Genomic DNA, 14,444 nt, shown 5'->3' with positions numbered 1-14,444 from the left:
GTTTTGTGATTAAATGTATTTGTTGTTTTTATCTGGTTGATATTATTTATTTGCTTAAAGACTAGTAATATAGTGCCCTTTTAGGGTAGTAAAATGTATTGCCTTTTAGTGTAATAAAATGTAGTGCCTTTTAGCGTAGTATCCATGTAGTTTAAGTATCTCTTATACTCAAAAATACGTCAAAATAATTGATATATCAAACACAAACTCTGTCCAATTATAATCAACGATCGTAAGAAAATAATATGAGAAAAGAATAATATTTTTCGGATATTCTGGTGCTACTGGGCCTCAAATATCAAGCCTGGAACTCATATGGGAATATTTAATAATTAAATATTGTATAATTATAAAAATTAATTATTTAATTTACAAACAAACATATAAAATAATAAAACTAACACATACAAGAATTCAGGATATCTTGGTGCTATTGGGCCTCAAATATCGAGCCTGGAACCCATATGTGAAAATTTAATAATTAAATATTATATAATTACAAAAATTAATTATTTAATTTACAAACAAACATATAAAATTATAAAACAAACATGTAAAATAATAAAACTAACACATACAAGAATTCAGGATATCTTGGTGCTACCGGACCTCAAATGTCACGACCCAAATTCCACTAAGGGTCGTGATGGCACCGGATGCCGCTGTCAGGCAAGCCAACCATAAATACTTAATTAAATTCTCGTTTAAATAATTGTGAAAACTATAATTTTCCTTCAATTTGGCTAGTAAAAGATAATCTTTACAAAATAAATAAAAGAATGTCTAGAAGTTAATACAGAATATCTCATATTCATCCCAGAACCCGGTGTCACAAGTACATGAGCAGTTTCTAGGAAATAATGTAATACAACTACTGCCTGGAATACAAATTGGACAGAAAAGAAAATACAGTACAATACTCTGAAGGAGACTCTGTTGGCTACGGGTCGTCTCAAGAGGTGCAGCTCACCTAAGTTTCCGTATCAACCATGCCTCTGCGCCCAACTAGGTCACTAGACATACATCTGCCTGTGCAACAAAAATGCACAGCAAGTGTAGTATGAATACAAGAACAACGTGTACCCAATGAGTATCCCGTCTAATCTCGAAGAAGTAGAGATGAGAGGTCGACTTTGACACTTACTAGTGGCCCAATGATAATATAGTAAAAATGTGAGGAGATCAGAGAATTTTATAAAACAACAATTATAATTCATAAAGCCAGATAGCAGGTAAACAACTTCCAAATAATAATGGATTTCCAAAGATTTACTTTTCATTATCTTTATCACTTTATCTCCGGCCAAGAAAGGCAAATATCAACATTAAAGGATCTCAGGCAAACAATACAAGCATATGCATATAATGCCGAGGTCGTACGGCCCGATCCAACATAAATGTAAAATGTGCACTGCCGAGGGTCGAACGGCGAGAACCATAGATGCATCTATTACCCCTCTCGTGAATCATACATGCGATGCGGACAACATAAAATAAACAAACACCCTTCTCGCGAGTCATTCATGCGACGCAGGTACACATAGAATCACATATTCAAACAGTTAATCAAGACTTCATCAGGGAACAACTATCCAAGGAAAATTCAATTCTCTTTTTACAATTCAATAAAATGAGCTCAATCTTTTAGAAATTCACTTACAAATCCGATGTAATTTAAGCAATTCAAACCGTCAACAGGATTACAAATATTTCCAAGTACAACATGCTTTTGGGTCCTAGACTACCCGGACAATAGCATAATAGTAGCTACACACGGACTCTCGTCACCTCGTGCATACGTAGCCCCCACAAATAGGAGCACATAACCAATTAACTCACCTATGGGGACAATTCCCTCTTAAAAGATTAGAAAGGAGACTCACCTCGCTCCGAAGCCTATATTCTGATTCAAGAACGTGCTCAAACCTCCAATTTGGAGCCGAACGATCCAAAACTATTCAAATAGGATAAGAACTAGTCAATACATGCTCAAAAGTTCATATTCTAATTATTAAACCAATTTTCCAACCTTAAATGCAAGGTTCCTAAATTTTATCCCCAGGCCCACGTGCCCGGATTCCGAAATTTTTTGAAGAAAATTGTTACCCATAACCTAAGGATCAAGAATATATGATTTTTACTCCATTCCCTAATAAATTTCGTGGTTAAATCTTGTTTTTACCAAATTCTAGGTTTTCCATCTAAAACCCTTGATTTTCCCTAATTTTCACATGTTAATCTACCCATAATCTATATATTTAACTTATGATGTGTAGAAATTACTTACCTCTTTGATGATGATGGAATCCCTCCTCAAATTCTCTCAAAAATTGCCTAAGGCCAAGTGGGAAATAAAGGAAATGGGCTAAGTCTCGGGATAAAAAGCCCTGAGTTCAAGTCGCAGATGTCGCATTTGCGACATCCGGCTCGCAAATGTGAAGCCTAGCCCACCCTGCCCTGGTTGCATTTGCGACAATATTCTTCGCAAATGCGAAGGTGACAGCCTCGCAAAACCAATCCTTCGCAAATGCAAACTTTGCCCTAGAAGCCCAGGCTCGCAAATGCGAACAGAAACTCGCAATTGCGATCATACCAGTACCAGCAATCCTATTTCTTAGCAAATCACTCCGAAGCTATCTCGGATCACACCCGAGCCCCCGGGCTTCCAAACCAAACACCTGCACAAGTCTAAAAACATAACACGTACTTGCTCGAAGCCTCAAATCACATCAAACAATGCTAAAACCATGAATCGCACTCCAATCCAAGCTTAATGAACTTTAGAATTTCAAACTTCTACATTCGATGCCGAAACCTATCAAATCACGTCCGATTGACGTCAAATTTTGCACACGAGTCATATTTGACATTATGGACCTACTCCAACTTCCGGAATCAGAATCTGACCCCGATATCAAAAAGTCCACTTCTGGTCAAACTTCTCAAAAACTATCAAATTTCTATCTTTAGCCAAATGACTCCAAAATGACCTACAGACCTCCGAATTCACTTCCGATCGCGCTCCTAATACCAGAATCACCATACGGAGCTATTCCCAGACTTGGAATCCCAAACGGGTATTGATAACAGTGAAATGCACTTCAACCCAAACTTATGAGATTCTTCCAAAATGCTAACTTCCACAATAGGCGCCAAAATGCTCCCGGTTCTTCCAAAACCCGATCTAGACATACGTCCAAGTCCGAAATCATCATACGACCTGCTGGAACCTTCGAATCCCGAATCCGAGGTCGTTTACTCAAAAATTCAATCTTAGTCCATTCTTTCAACTTAAAGCTCCCGAAATGAGAATTCTCTTTCCAAATAAACTCCAAACTTCCACGAATTCAATTCCGACCATGCGCACAAGTCATTATACCTGAAGTGAAGCTGGTCATGGCCTCAAACTGTTGAACGACGCGCTATAGCTCAAAACGAACGGTCGAGTCATTACATTCTCTCCCACTTAAACATACGTTTGTCCTCAAACGTGCTAAGAACTGTGATGGAGTTGCCCGAAATCACTATTTAATACCTCGAGCACTTACCCGTGCTACCACAACTCAGCTGGGCACCCTAGCTCGTTAAATCTAAAGATACCCTTTTTCACTTTGGCAAATAAGCTTTAGAGCCCAATTCCAACATCCGGAATTCTCTGCCAGGCCTATTCCAACATACGCTCACCGAATCAATAACTACACGCAGCACCAAAACATGACTGCATACCTTGGCTGAATTCACACCTTGCACCACTTTACTCACAGGACCACAATAACATTCTCTAATCAATTTAGTCGAAATTCCATGAATTTGATGCTCACATTGTACCTTATGACATACATAGGTCTTTCTCTAACTCTTACAATACCGCCACGACGGGAGAGATGTGTAGAAATTCATAACTAACTGCCGAATCAATAATTCATTAGGTCTATACTCCTGACAGGAACCATCACCTCATTCTGAACCAAATAATGTTCTTCGCTCCTTAATATACTTTATATAATCAGATTGCAATGATCCTAAATCCACAATCTCGTCTCACCCAGTACGAACTGCTCAGGCAATAAGCCACCCCGGACATGATCAAAAAGTCTCATATGCTATCCCAATGTGCCAATAGGCTACCAATTCGGACATGATACATAAAGGAAACGAACTCTGAAAAGGAAATCCAATTACCCTTCTTGCTCATCCGAGCTCGTGACATCATCACATAGAACCGCAACCTTGATCCTCACTTTCAAATTTCATACCGCTCACTACACCTAACAAGCCAATATGCGATAGTACAAGAATTTCATTATAACTCCTGAACCACTATTAGGGTAAACACTTCATCACATAGAAACTTTTTATTTAACTCATTCCAAGAGAACCATAGCTACACCCGAGTGAATTCTCATAACCATAGAACATTCAAATCCTCAAGTAGTGGTCTAAACTACCATGACCCTTCCGGGATACGCCTACACATAACAAGGCCATGTTACTTTAATACTTACAAATAAAATCAATTACGGCGGCCGTCAAGCCTCGTACGTACCACCACAAATCACATGCATAACTTAATCACGGTGAAGAAACTGATCACCGCCACCATTATGCCAATTCAACCATGGCTAATCAATCTAACTTCTTCTAATTCATCCTTAACTTGCCTTAGAGATAATAATATCTCCATTCCTTAAATCACCAACCTAAATCCGCACTCATCTTGAGTAACCCCATTCCACGAGATCATATTGTCTCCAAATCCATGAACCGTTTCACACCCTTCTTGCACGCACATTCGTATCTTCAACCGATGCACCCATTCTGATAATTCCTCTACGAATCCGAAGTTTTTTTCTCATTTTCCTCCCAATGCTACACTATAAGTTGAAAATATCATAGAACATTTCGAGCCTGTTATCATAATTTTCTACAGAAGCTCGATTCTTAACCATACTTATGGACTCGAAATCCTTAGGCACCACACTTTAACCTTTGATCCACTAGGACCATTATTCACATGAACACACATCTCCACAAAGCAGCCGACTGAATCACTTCCCTTTTAAATTATCTCTGTATGAAGCATAAATCCCGAATCTTCCCAAAGCCCGAACATGAGCCAATAAGGCCAACTATAGCACACCTTTAACAATTCTTTCACTCAAATTACTACTTATGTTATTTCCCTTAGCTGAAATAACTCACCAATATGCTGGTAATCCTAAACCTTACAAATAGATGACCATACAACCCAACCGTAGGCGGTGGGACTCTCCCACTTAGCTTGAAGCCACTATTACATATCTCTGAAACCCACCAAGATTCTTTATTTCTTATTGACATGACCTTACAAAATTATACCGCCAGATTCCTCGAAATCCTTCAATTAGCATTTCATGAACACTCTGAGTCTCTATCAACATCTACATATTCCATCCCTTACCGGATAGCCAGTAAAATCCTTCGCAGAAGTTTCGCCAACCACGCGACCGCTGACATGCTCACAGGAAATAACCAACCTGAGCCCGTGCTCATTCACCAGCTGCACAAGTACATGCACTCCTCGAGGACATCAACTAAATATGCGACAATATCTTCCTATCCAAAGTCATGTTGTATCCTTCTTCATATCAAGCAACTATTTTCCGTCATCTCCAACCTCCTGCCACATAATAGCTAATACTTCAAATTAAATCAGTAGACCTTATCACCATCCACTAGAACTCCTAAATCACTCCAAACTTTTCTCAAGGATGTAATTATCCTGCGACTGAATCCATATATACTCTGCCACTCTCCCACTTTGGTCGAACTTCGACTTTTTCTCCTTACACCTGGATTCCTTGGAAATTTAACCATCGCATGACACTTCCCACCTGTCCTTCTTCTTCCCTTGGTGCCCAGTTGTTACCTTGATTTGAACCCTATTTCTGCAGCATTTGAATCAACAGATCGCCGCTGACTTTAAATCTCCCCGAAGAACATCTTTCTCGGGCCATCACCACTAGAATCACTAGTTCGATCCTAAACCATCGCACACGGCGATCTCTGGCAGTCGCTTCTCCAATTCTATTTCACAATATCCATTCGCAAAGGCGAATCACAGAAGATCTTAACATTGGCGACCTTAACATATTCCATCGAGGGTGACGACACCGTATTGCAGATAAAAATTTCCACCACACTTGAAAACACCAAGTCTCGTTACTCCATCGATCCAAATCTGGACATTCATAGGCCAATTGCTTTTCTCTGCCAGAAATGAAATACCGAATCTCGAAACCATGCACTGAGTAGACCTCCTATCAAGTCATACACTACTTCCACACATGGACAAACATCCCACCATCACATCAAATACCGTGCGATCACCATTCATGAGCATCATAGCAACTTGTGCATAGCCTCAACGCTCTAAAAAGTATAGCTACGGAGCTGAAATGACAAACTACCCTTCTGCAAGGCGATGACAATAGTCTAAACAACCACGCGGGGAGAAACATCCCGCACCACATCTGTAGTACCATTAAAATTCCTCAATTCCTGATTTATAATAAATGCTTCGCGTCGCATAAGATCGAATATAAAGGAAACAAAGGCATAAACCTCAAAGGAACCTAATCGCACGATGAGGAATTAAGGAGGGAAGTGCTCCTAACAGCGTTGTAGCCTCTCAAAGATAAGTACAGACGTCTCTGTACCGATCCACAAGACTCTACTAGACTCGCTCATGACTCGTGAGACCTAAGGGAACCTAGTGCTCTGATACCATGTTGTCACGACCCAAATTCCACTAAGGGTCGTGATGGCACCGGACACCGCTGTCAGGCAAGCCAACCATAAATACTTAATTAAATTCTCGTTTAAATAATTGTGAAAACTATGATTTTCCTTCAATTTGGCTAGTAAAAGATAATCTTTACAAAATAAATAAAAGAATGTCTAGAAGTTAATACAGAATACCCCATAACTATTCCAGAACCCGGTGTCACAAGTACATGAGCAGTTTTTAGGAAATAATGTAATACAACTACTGCTTAGAATACAAATTGGATAGAAAAAAAATACAGTACAATACTTTGAAGGAGACTCTGCTGGCTACGGGTCGTCTCGAGAGGTGCAGCTTACCTAAGTCTCTGTATCAACCATGCCACTGCACCCAACTAGGCCACTAGACATACATCTGCCTGTGCAACAAAAATGCAAAGCAAGTGTAGTATGAGTACAAAAATAACGTGTACCCAATGAGTATCCCGTCTAATCTCAAAGAAGTAGAGACAAGAGGTCGACTTCGACACTTACTAGTGATCCAATGATAATATAGTAAAAATGTGAGGAGATCAGGTAATTTTATAAAACAACAATTAAATTCATATAGCCACATAGCAGGTAAAACAACTTTCCAAATAATAATGGATTTCCAAAGATTTACTTTTCATTATCTTTATCACTTTATCTCCGGCTTGGAAAGGCAAATATCAACATTAAAGGCTCTCAGGCAAACACAAGCATATGCATATAATGCCGAGGTCGTACGGCCCGATCCAACATAAATGTAAAATGTGCACTGCCGAGGGTCGAACGGCGAGAACCATAGATGCATCTATTACCCCTATCGTGAATCATACATGCGATGCGGACAACATAAAATAAACAAACACCCTTCTCGCGAGTCATTCATGCGACGCAGGTACACATAGAATCACATATTCAAACAGTTAATCAAGACTTCATCAGGGAACAACTATCCAAGGAAAATTCAATTCTCTTTTTACAATTCAATAAAATGAGCTCAATCTTTTAGAAATTCACTTACAAATCCGATGTAATTTAAGCAATTCAAACCGTCAACAGGATTACAAATATTTCCAAGTACAACATGCTTTTGGGTCCTAGACTACCCGGACAATAGCATAATAGTAGCTACACACGGACTCTCGTCACCTCGTGCATACGTAGCCTCCACAAATAGGAGCACATAACCAATTAACTCACCTATGGGGACAATTCCCTCTTACAAGATTAGAAAGGAGACTCACCTCGCTCCGAAGCCTATATTCCGATTCAAGAACGTGCTCAAACCTCCAATTTAGAGTCGAACAATCCAAAACTATTCAAATAGGGTAAGAACTAGTCAATACATGCTCAAAAGTTCATATTCTAATTATTAAACCAATTTTCCAACCCTAAATGCAAGGTTCCTAAAATTTATCCTCGGGCCTACGTGCCCGGATTCCGAAAATTTTTGAAGAAAATTGTTACCCATAACCTAAGGATCAAGAATATATAATTTTTACTCCATTCCCTAACAAATTTCGTGGTTAAATCTTGTTTTTACCAAATTCTAGGTTTTTCATCTAAAACCCTTGTTTTCCCTAATTTTCACATGTTAATCTACCCATAATCTATGTATTTAACTTATGATGTGTAGAAATTACTTACCTTTTTGATGATGATGGAATCCCTCTTCAAATGCTCTCAAAAATCGCCTAAGGCCAAGTGGGAAATAAAAGAAATGGGCTAAGTCTCGGGATTAAAAGCCCTGAGTTCCAGTCGCAGATGTCGCATTTGCGTCATCCAGCTCGCAAATGCGATGTCGCAGTTGCGACAATTGCATCCCAAATGCGAAGCCTAACCCACCCTGCCATGGTCACACCTGCGACAATATTCTTCGCAAATGCGAAGGTGACAACCTCGCAAAATCGATCCTTCGTTCGCAATTGCGAACTTTCCCCTAGAAGCCCAGGCTCGCAAATGCGAACAAAAACTCGCAAATGCGAGGTCGCATTTGCGACCAATGCATCGTAATTGCGATCATACCAGTACCAACAATCCTATTTCTTAGCAAATCACTCTGAAGCTATCCCGGATCACACCTGAGCCACCGGGCTTCCAAACCAAACACCCGCACAAGTCTAAAAACATAACACGGACTTACTCGAAGCCTCAAATCACATCAAACAACGCTAAAATCATGAATCGCACTCCAATCCAAGCTTAATGAACTTTAGAATTTCAAACTTCTACATTCGATGCCGAAACCTATCAAATCGCGTCCGATTGACCTCAAATTTTGCACACGAGTCATATTTGACATTTCGGACCTACTCCAACTTCTGGAATCGGAATCTGACCCCGATATCAAAAAGTCCACTTCCGGTCGAACTTCTCAAAAACCATCAAATTTCTATCTTTAGCCAAATGACTCCAAAATGACCTACGGACTTCCGAATTCACTTCCGATCGTGCTCCTAATACCATAATCACCATACAGAGCTATTCCCAGACTCGGAATCCCAAACGGGCATTGATAACATTGAAATGCACTTCAACCCAAACTTATGAGATTCTTCCAAAATGCTAACTTCCACAATAGGCGCTGAAACGCTCCCGGGTTTTTCAAAACCCGATCCGGACATACGCCCAAGTTCAAAATCATCATACAAACCTGCTAGAGCCTTCGAATCCTGAATCCGAGGCCGTTTACTCAAAAATTCAATCTTAGTCCATTCTTTCAATGTAAAGCTCCCAAAATGAGAATTCTCTTTCCAAATAAACTTCGAACTTCCCGAATTCAATTCCGACCGTGTGCACAAGTCATTATACCTGAAGTGAAGCTGCTCATGGCCTCAAACTATTAAACGACGCGCTAGAGCTCAAAATGATCGGTCGAGTCGCGCCACAAATATCGATCTTGGAACCCATATGTGAATATTTAATAATTAAATATTGTATAATTATAAAAATTAATTATTTAATTTACAAACAAACATATAAAATTATAAAACTAATATGTAAAATAATAAAACTAACACATAGAAGAATTTAGGATATCTTGGTGCTACTAGGCCTCAAATATCGAGTCTGGAACCCTTATATGAATACATAATAATGAAATATTGTATAATTTTAAAAAATTAATTATTTAATTTACAAACAAACATATAAAATTATAAAACTAACATGCAACTAATGTTATTTAATTTACAGTAGACGACATAGAGGTGTCGCCTATTCATCCCGGACCTTCCAGCGATAAGCTACTATCGTTACAGGGCGATCATATGTCCGCCCATATATGGGAGGGAGAGTTACTAGCCCAGACTCTCCACGTCAGGAGAGTGGACGACATGTGGGACTTTCTGAATGGCAAAGTTCTCCATCTCGTGTAGTCAGATGCCTGCGGGATACGGGCTTCTACAGAATTTTGGAGATCAGGCGGCTGCAACTCGATTGTTCTTTGGTCACGGCCCTGATAGAGCGGTGGTGATTGGAGATGCACATATTCCACCTGCCCATTGGTGAGGCCACCATCACACTACAAGACGTGAAAGTTTTATATGGGCTGCCTGTTGATGGACACCCCGTTGCTCTATCGCATAGCATGAGAGAGATGACAGATGTGCAGTACCTGGACATGCTCCAATGGCTCACTAGTTTCCATCCACAGGATGAGAATGTACTGGCTGGGATTGGTTTTCGTTGAAGACTATTCGATAGTATTTTGAGGCATTGCATCCTGACATCGATGGCGATACACCGGATTATCATGTTCACTGGTATACGAGGTTGCTACTACTCCTTATGTTTGGAGGGATCTTGTTCCCAAACACTTCGGGGAACCTAGTCAGCTTGAGATTTCTTCATCATCTTGAGCAGCTAGATAATTTACACCAATACAGCTGGGGTATTGCTGTTTTCGCCTACTTGTAAAGGCAGATGTGCCGGGCGAGCATGGGCACCTAGGGTGAAGTTGTTGGATTTTTTCCGCTAATACAGGTGACAACATATTCGAATACTCTATTCATTTTAACATACCTAGTAAAAATATATCTTAAATTTTACGTCAACTTGTTATGTTAGGTTTGGGACTGGGAGCGTTCCTACAGTTGTAGCCACCTCTACCACCATTAGATATGGATGTACCACCTTTGTTGCTCCCTCTAGCTAGGAGGTGGGTTCTCCGGCGGGGACATACGCGTGAGTACGAGGCTCGGCATAATCTCTCCTTGTGCAGGGATATCTTGGATTTGTTGGAGGGCGCACAGGTAAATGTATATCTTAGTTTACTTGTCATAGCTTCACATATGTTGCATATACTCATGTTTTATGTTGTTACTTAATAGTTCATCTGGATGCCATACAGCGACACGTTGATAGTTGGCTTGCCCGATTATTGCTTGGTCGGCCGACTTATGTGGGGCTCTTCCGTCCCGTTGATCTGCCTTGATATTGTGGAGCATGATAGTTTGTATGTGTCCACCAAGTCTTAGAGTACCCGGTCCTCTACAAGTTTCTGCTGAGAGCACTTAGTAAAGCAGTAAGTAAATGAGGCAGAGGATTTTTACGTGGAAAAATCCCGCACAAGGAGATCAAAAAATCATGGCCTACACCTGTAGGCTTTTAACTTTACTAACTCGTAATCTTACCTATTATAATCCACTTTACAATACTTCCGATTGCAAAGGATTTACTCAACTAACTTGTGGTACCTTTACCACAAGCCACTTTGTGACTATCCTAGTTACAAAGGCTTTTTCTAACTTGTGGTGCTATCACCCCAAGCCACTTTGTAATTCTACAATTACAAAGACTTTTCTTTATGACTAAATCTAGTCACAACCTAAACTCAATGAGTTTGAGGATTTACAAGAGGACTTCGAATCAGTATGCTTCTAAGTAAGCGATTTAGGAGATATAGTAAGTACAATAATAAGGTTACAACTCAACTAGGACAACAACAATCAATCTTTTAGGAACTGGTCTGTAGTGGCGTTCAACCTTATTCTTCAAGCTTGAGACGATGATGAGTTTTCTATTTTTGCAAAAAGCTTGAATGAGAAACAAAAACCTTCCAGTGATGTCTTTGTATAAAGCTTCATCGAGTACATCTTGATCACATCACTTGAGGTGATGTGAGTGCTTTGTTTAGTTAAAGAGTGAGTGGGCTGACAGTTATTGCAGTGTGGCAGAAATAGTGTCGTTAGTCACTTCAGTTCTAGCTATGTCCACATGACTTTGTACTGTTACATAGGAACCATAGGAGCACCAGGTCCTTGATTGGTTCCTAGCTCCTGAATCTGTAGCAGTTCATCCTTAGCTGGAATCCATTTATGTTTGCAGCAATCCAAGTAGGTCAGGTTCCCTATCTGGTTCTTATCAGTAAATTTGTTAGATCATCAAAACACAAGGCAAGAGTATTTAAGATCTATCAATTTCCCCCTTTTTGATGATGACAAACTTAAACAGTTATAAGTTTAGAATTAAGGCAGCAAAGAGCAGTGTCAAAGAGTTCCCCCTGAGACGATGCCTTAATTTTTTTCAATTTATATATAAAGAACCAGTTCCCCAATGTGATTCCCCCTGAGTCCATATTAATCTTTTTCCCCCTTTTGGCATCATTAAAAAGAATAAAAGCACAAAGAATTCCAGCCAAGCTAACTCATGCCACATATGTGCACACTAGCATGAGAAAGAACAGAAAGCAAAGAGAAAGTAATAGACAAAATAAAAGAGAATTTAGATTAATAATAGTTTCATATGCCCCTTCCTTTGAAAAAGGAAGAGGCAGCATTTGGACTTGATCACGGGAGCAGTAGTAGTATTACATCCCAACCACAACGAAAAAAACAACAAAAAACATCTACCAATCATCAACAGAAAAAAAAAAGAACACATCCAAATAACTGGTCACTGAGAGGAAACTTAGGGGGCACTAGGAGGAAAAGGCTTGGAAGCAGCGGAAAGTGTCTGGAGAACTGGTCACTGAGGGGAAACTTAGGGGGCACTAGGAGGAAAAGGCTTGGAAGCAGCGGCAAGTGTCTGGAGAACAAGGTCTATTCGGGCATTTCCCAACTTTTGCTCGTTGAGCAGTTTGGCTTTCAGGTTCTCAACCTGCGCCCTGAGGTCAACATTTTCTTGAGTCAAACGGATCACCTCATCATTCGACATGGTAATCGCTCGAGCTTGCTGGCCTCTGGCCTTCCAGGATGGCATTCCTGGCCTTTAGTCGACGTATCTCCTTAGCTGCACTGTTTTGGGCATTGATGAGCTGAGACACAGTTGAAGTGCTTCCTACACCCCCATACTTCTCAATACACTCTCACTCTTCCAAGGTTGTTTGTGAGAATGTCTTCTTACGGGTCTCTACTTTACCTGTTCCTAGTGGAACCTCAAAGTATTTAAACACTTGCGTGAGCAAGAATCCATAGGGAAGCCCGTGATTGCCATCCTTGAAATCAGCTACTTCTGCATGTGCTCAATCATTATAGCAGGCAGACTCACAGGGTTGAAACCGTCCAATTGCTCCATTAAGAATAATCAGATTTGGAAGTGATAGATCTCCTTTCTGCTCGAGGCAACAGGACTTTGTTCACCAGTTCAAACAACAACTGGTAGACGAGAAGCAGTGCTTTCTTATGAACCTGGTTCCCCTTCTGATTAGAGTTATCTTTCACGACTACATTTGGAAGTTGTATTGACAAACATCTCTTACACTAGACACCCCAAAAGTAGGAACCTGCAGAATTTCCCCAAGTAATTTTACGTCAAAGACAATATCTACCCCATTTACTAAAGCACACACATGGTTAGTATCCACTGGAAAGAGACTGACGAAAAAGCTCTTGACCTCCTCCTCATACACTTTTGGAGCGTCAATGTAGAACAGATGCGTCCATTGCTGAAACTCCACCATTTCTAGAAGCTGACATATTCCTGCCATCTCAGAGATTGTTGGGTCAAACATGCGACCCAGCAAAACCTTTTGATGCCTTAGTCGCTCAGATCCAAGGCAGAAGTCACTTCTGGCTTTCTTCCCAGAACTAGGTTCTTCAACTGTTTCTAATTTGCGTTTCCTATGCTTTTTTCCACTAACTTTACCTTTCCCCTTGGACTTCACAAGAATATCTTCATCACTCGTTGCCTCCTTTGTCTTGGACTTGGAAGTAGATCCGTTTTCTATGGAGACAGACTCAACCTTTTTCAAGGACCTCCTAACAAAGGAACTAGGTTCCTCAGGGGTTCCTTCCTCTACCACAACGACAGGGATAACTTCATCACTTACAGGGACACCATTTTTTACCAACTTTCTCCTTTTCTTTTACTACTTTTCTTGCTCTTTTGAAGTAGAATCGTAGGCTGCTTTGACTTAAAGCCTGGTAGTAGGCCACTTAAATTCAAACTCAGGAGTGGTGACAACCTTGCGCTGACTCAAGAATGCATCTAGGGCCAAATTGTCCAGGTCTTCTTCGTCACTAGACCTCATTTCTGATGCTTGAATTTTCAAGGGCACAACATTGAAAGCAGGTACAACACTATCCCGGGGATGAGAGTCCTGACCTGGGTCCTCCGGAGAAGGATCAAGTTCCTCCTGAGATACCCCAGTAGTGTATACTGTTGCATCCCCTTCAACATCCAGAAGGGTCCCTTCTACCCACACGCTTTAT

The sequence above is a fragment of the Nicotiana tabacum genome, chromosome 5, assembly GCF_000715075.1.
Source record: "Nicotiana tabacum cultivar K326 chromosome 5, ASM71507v2, whole genome shotgun sequence".
NCBI classification, from domain to species: domain Eukaryota; kingdom Viridiplantae; phylum Streptophyta; class Magnoliopsida; order Solanales; family Solanaceae; genus Nicotiana; species Nicotiana tabacum.
Note: the sequence above shows the minus strand (reverse complement) of the source record.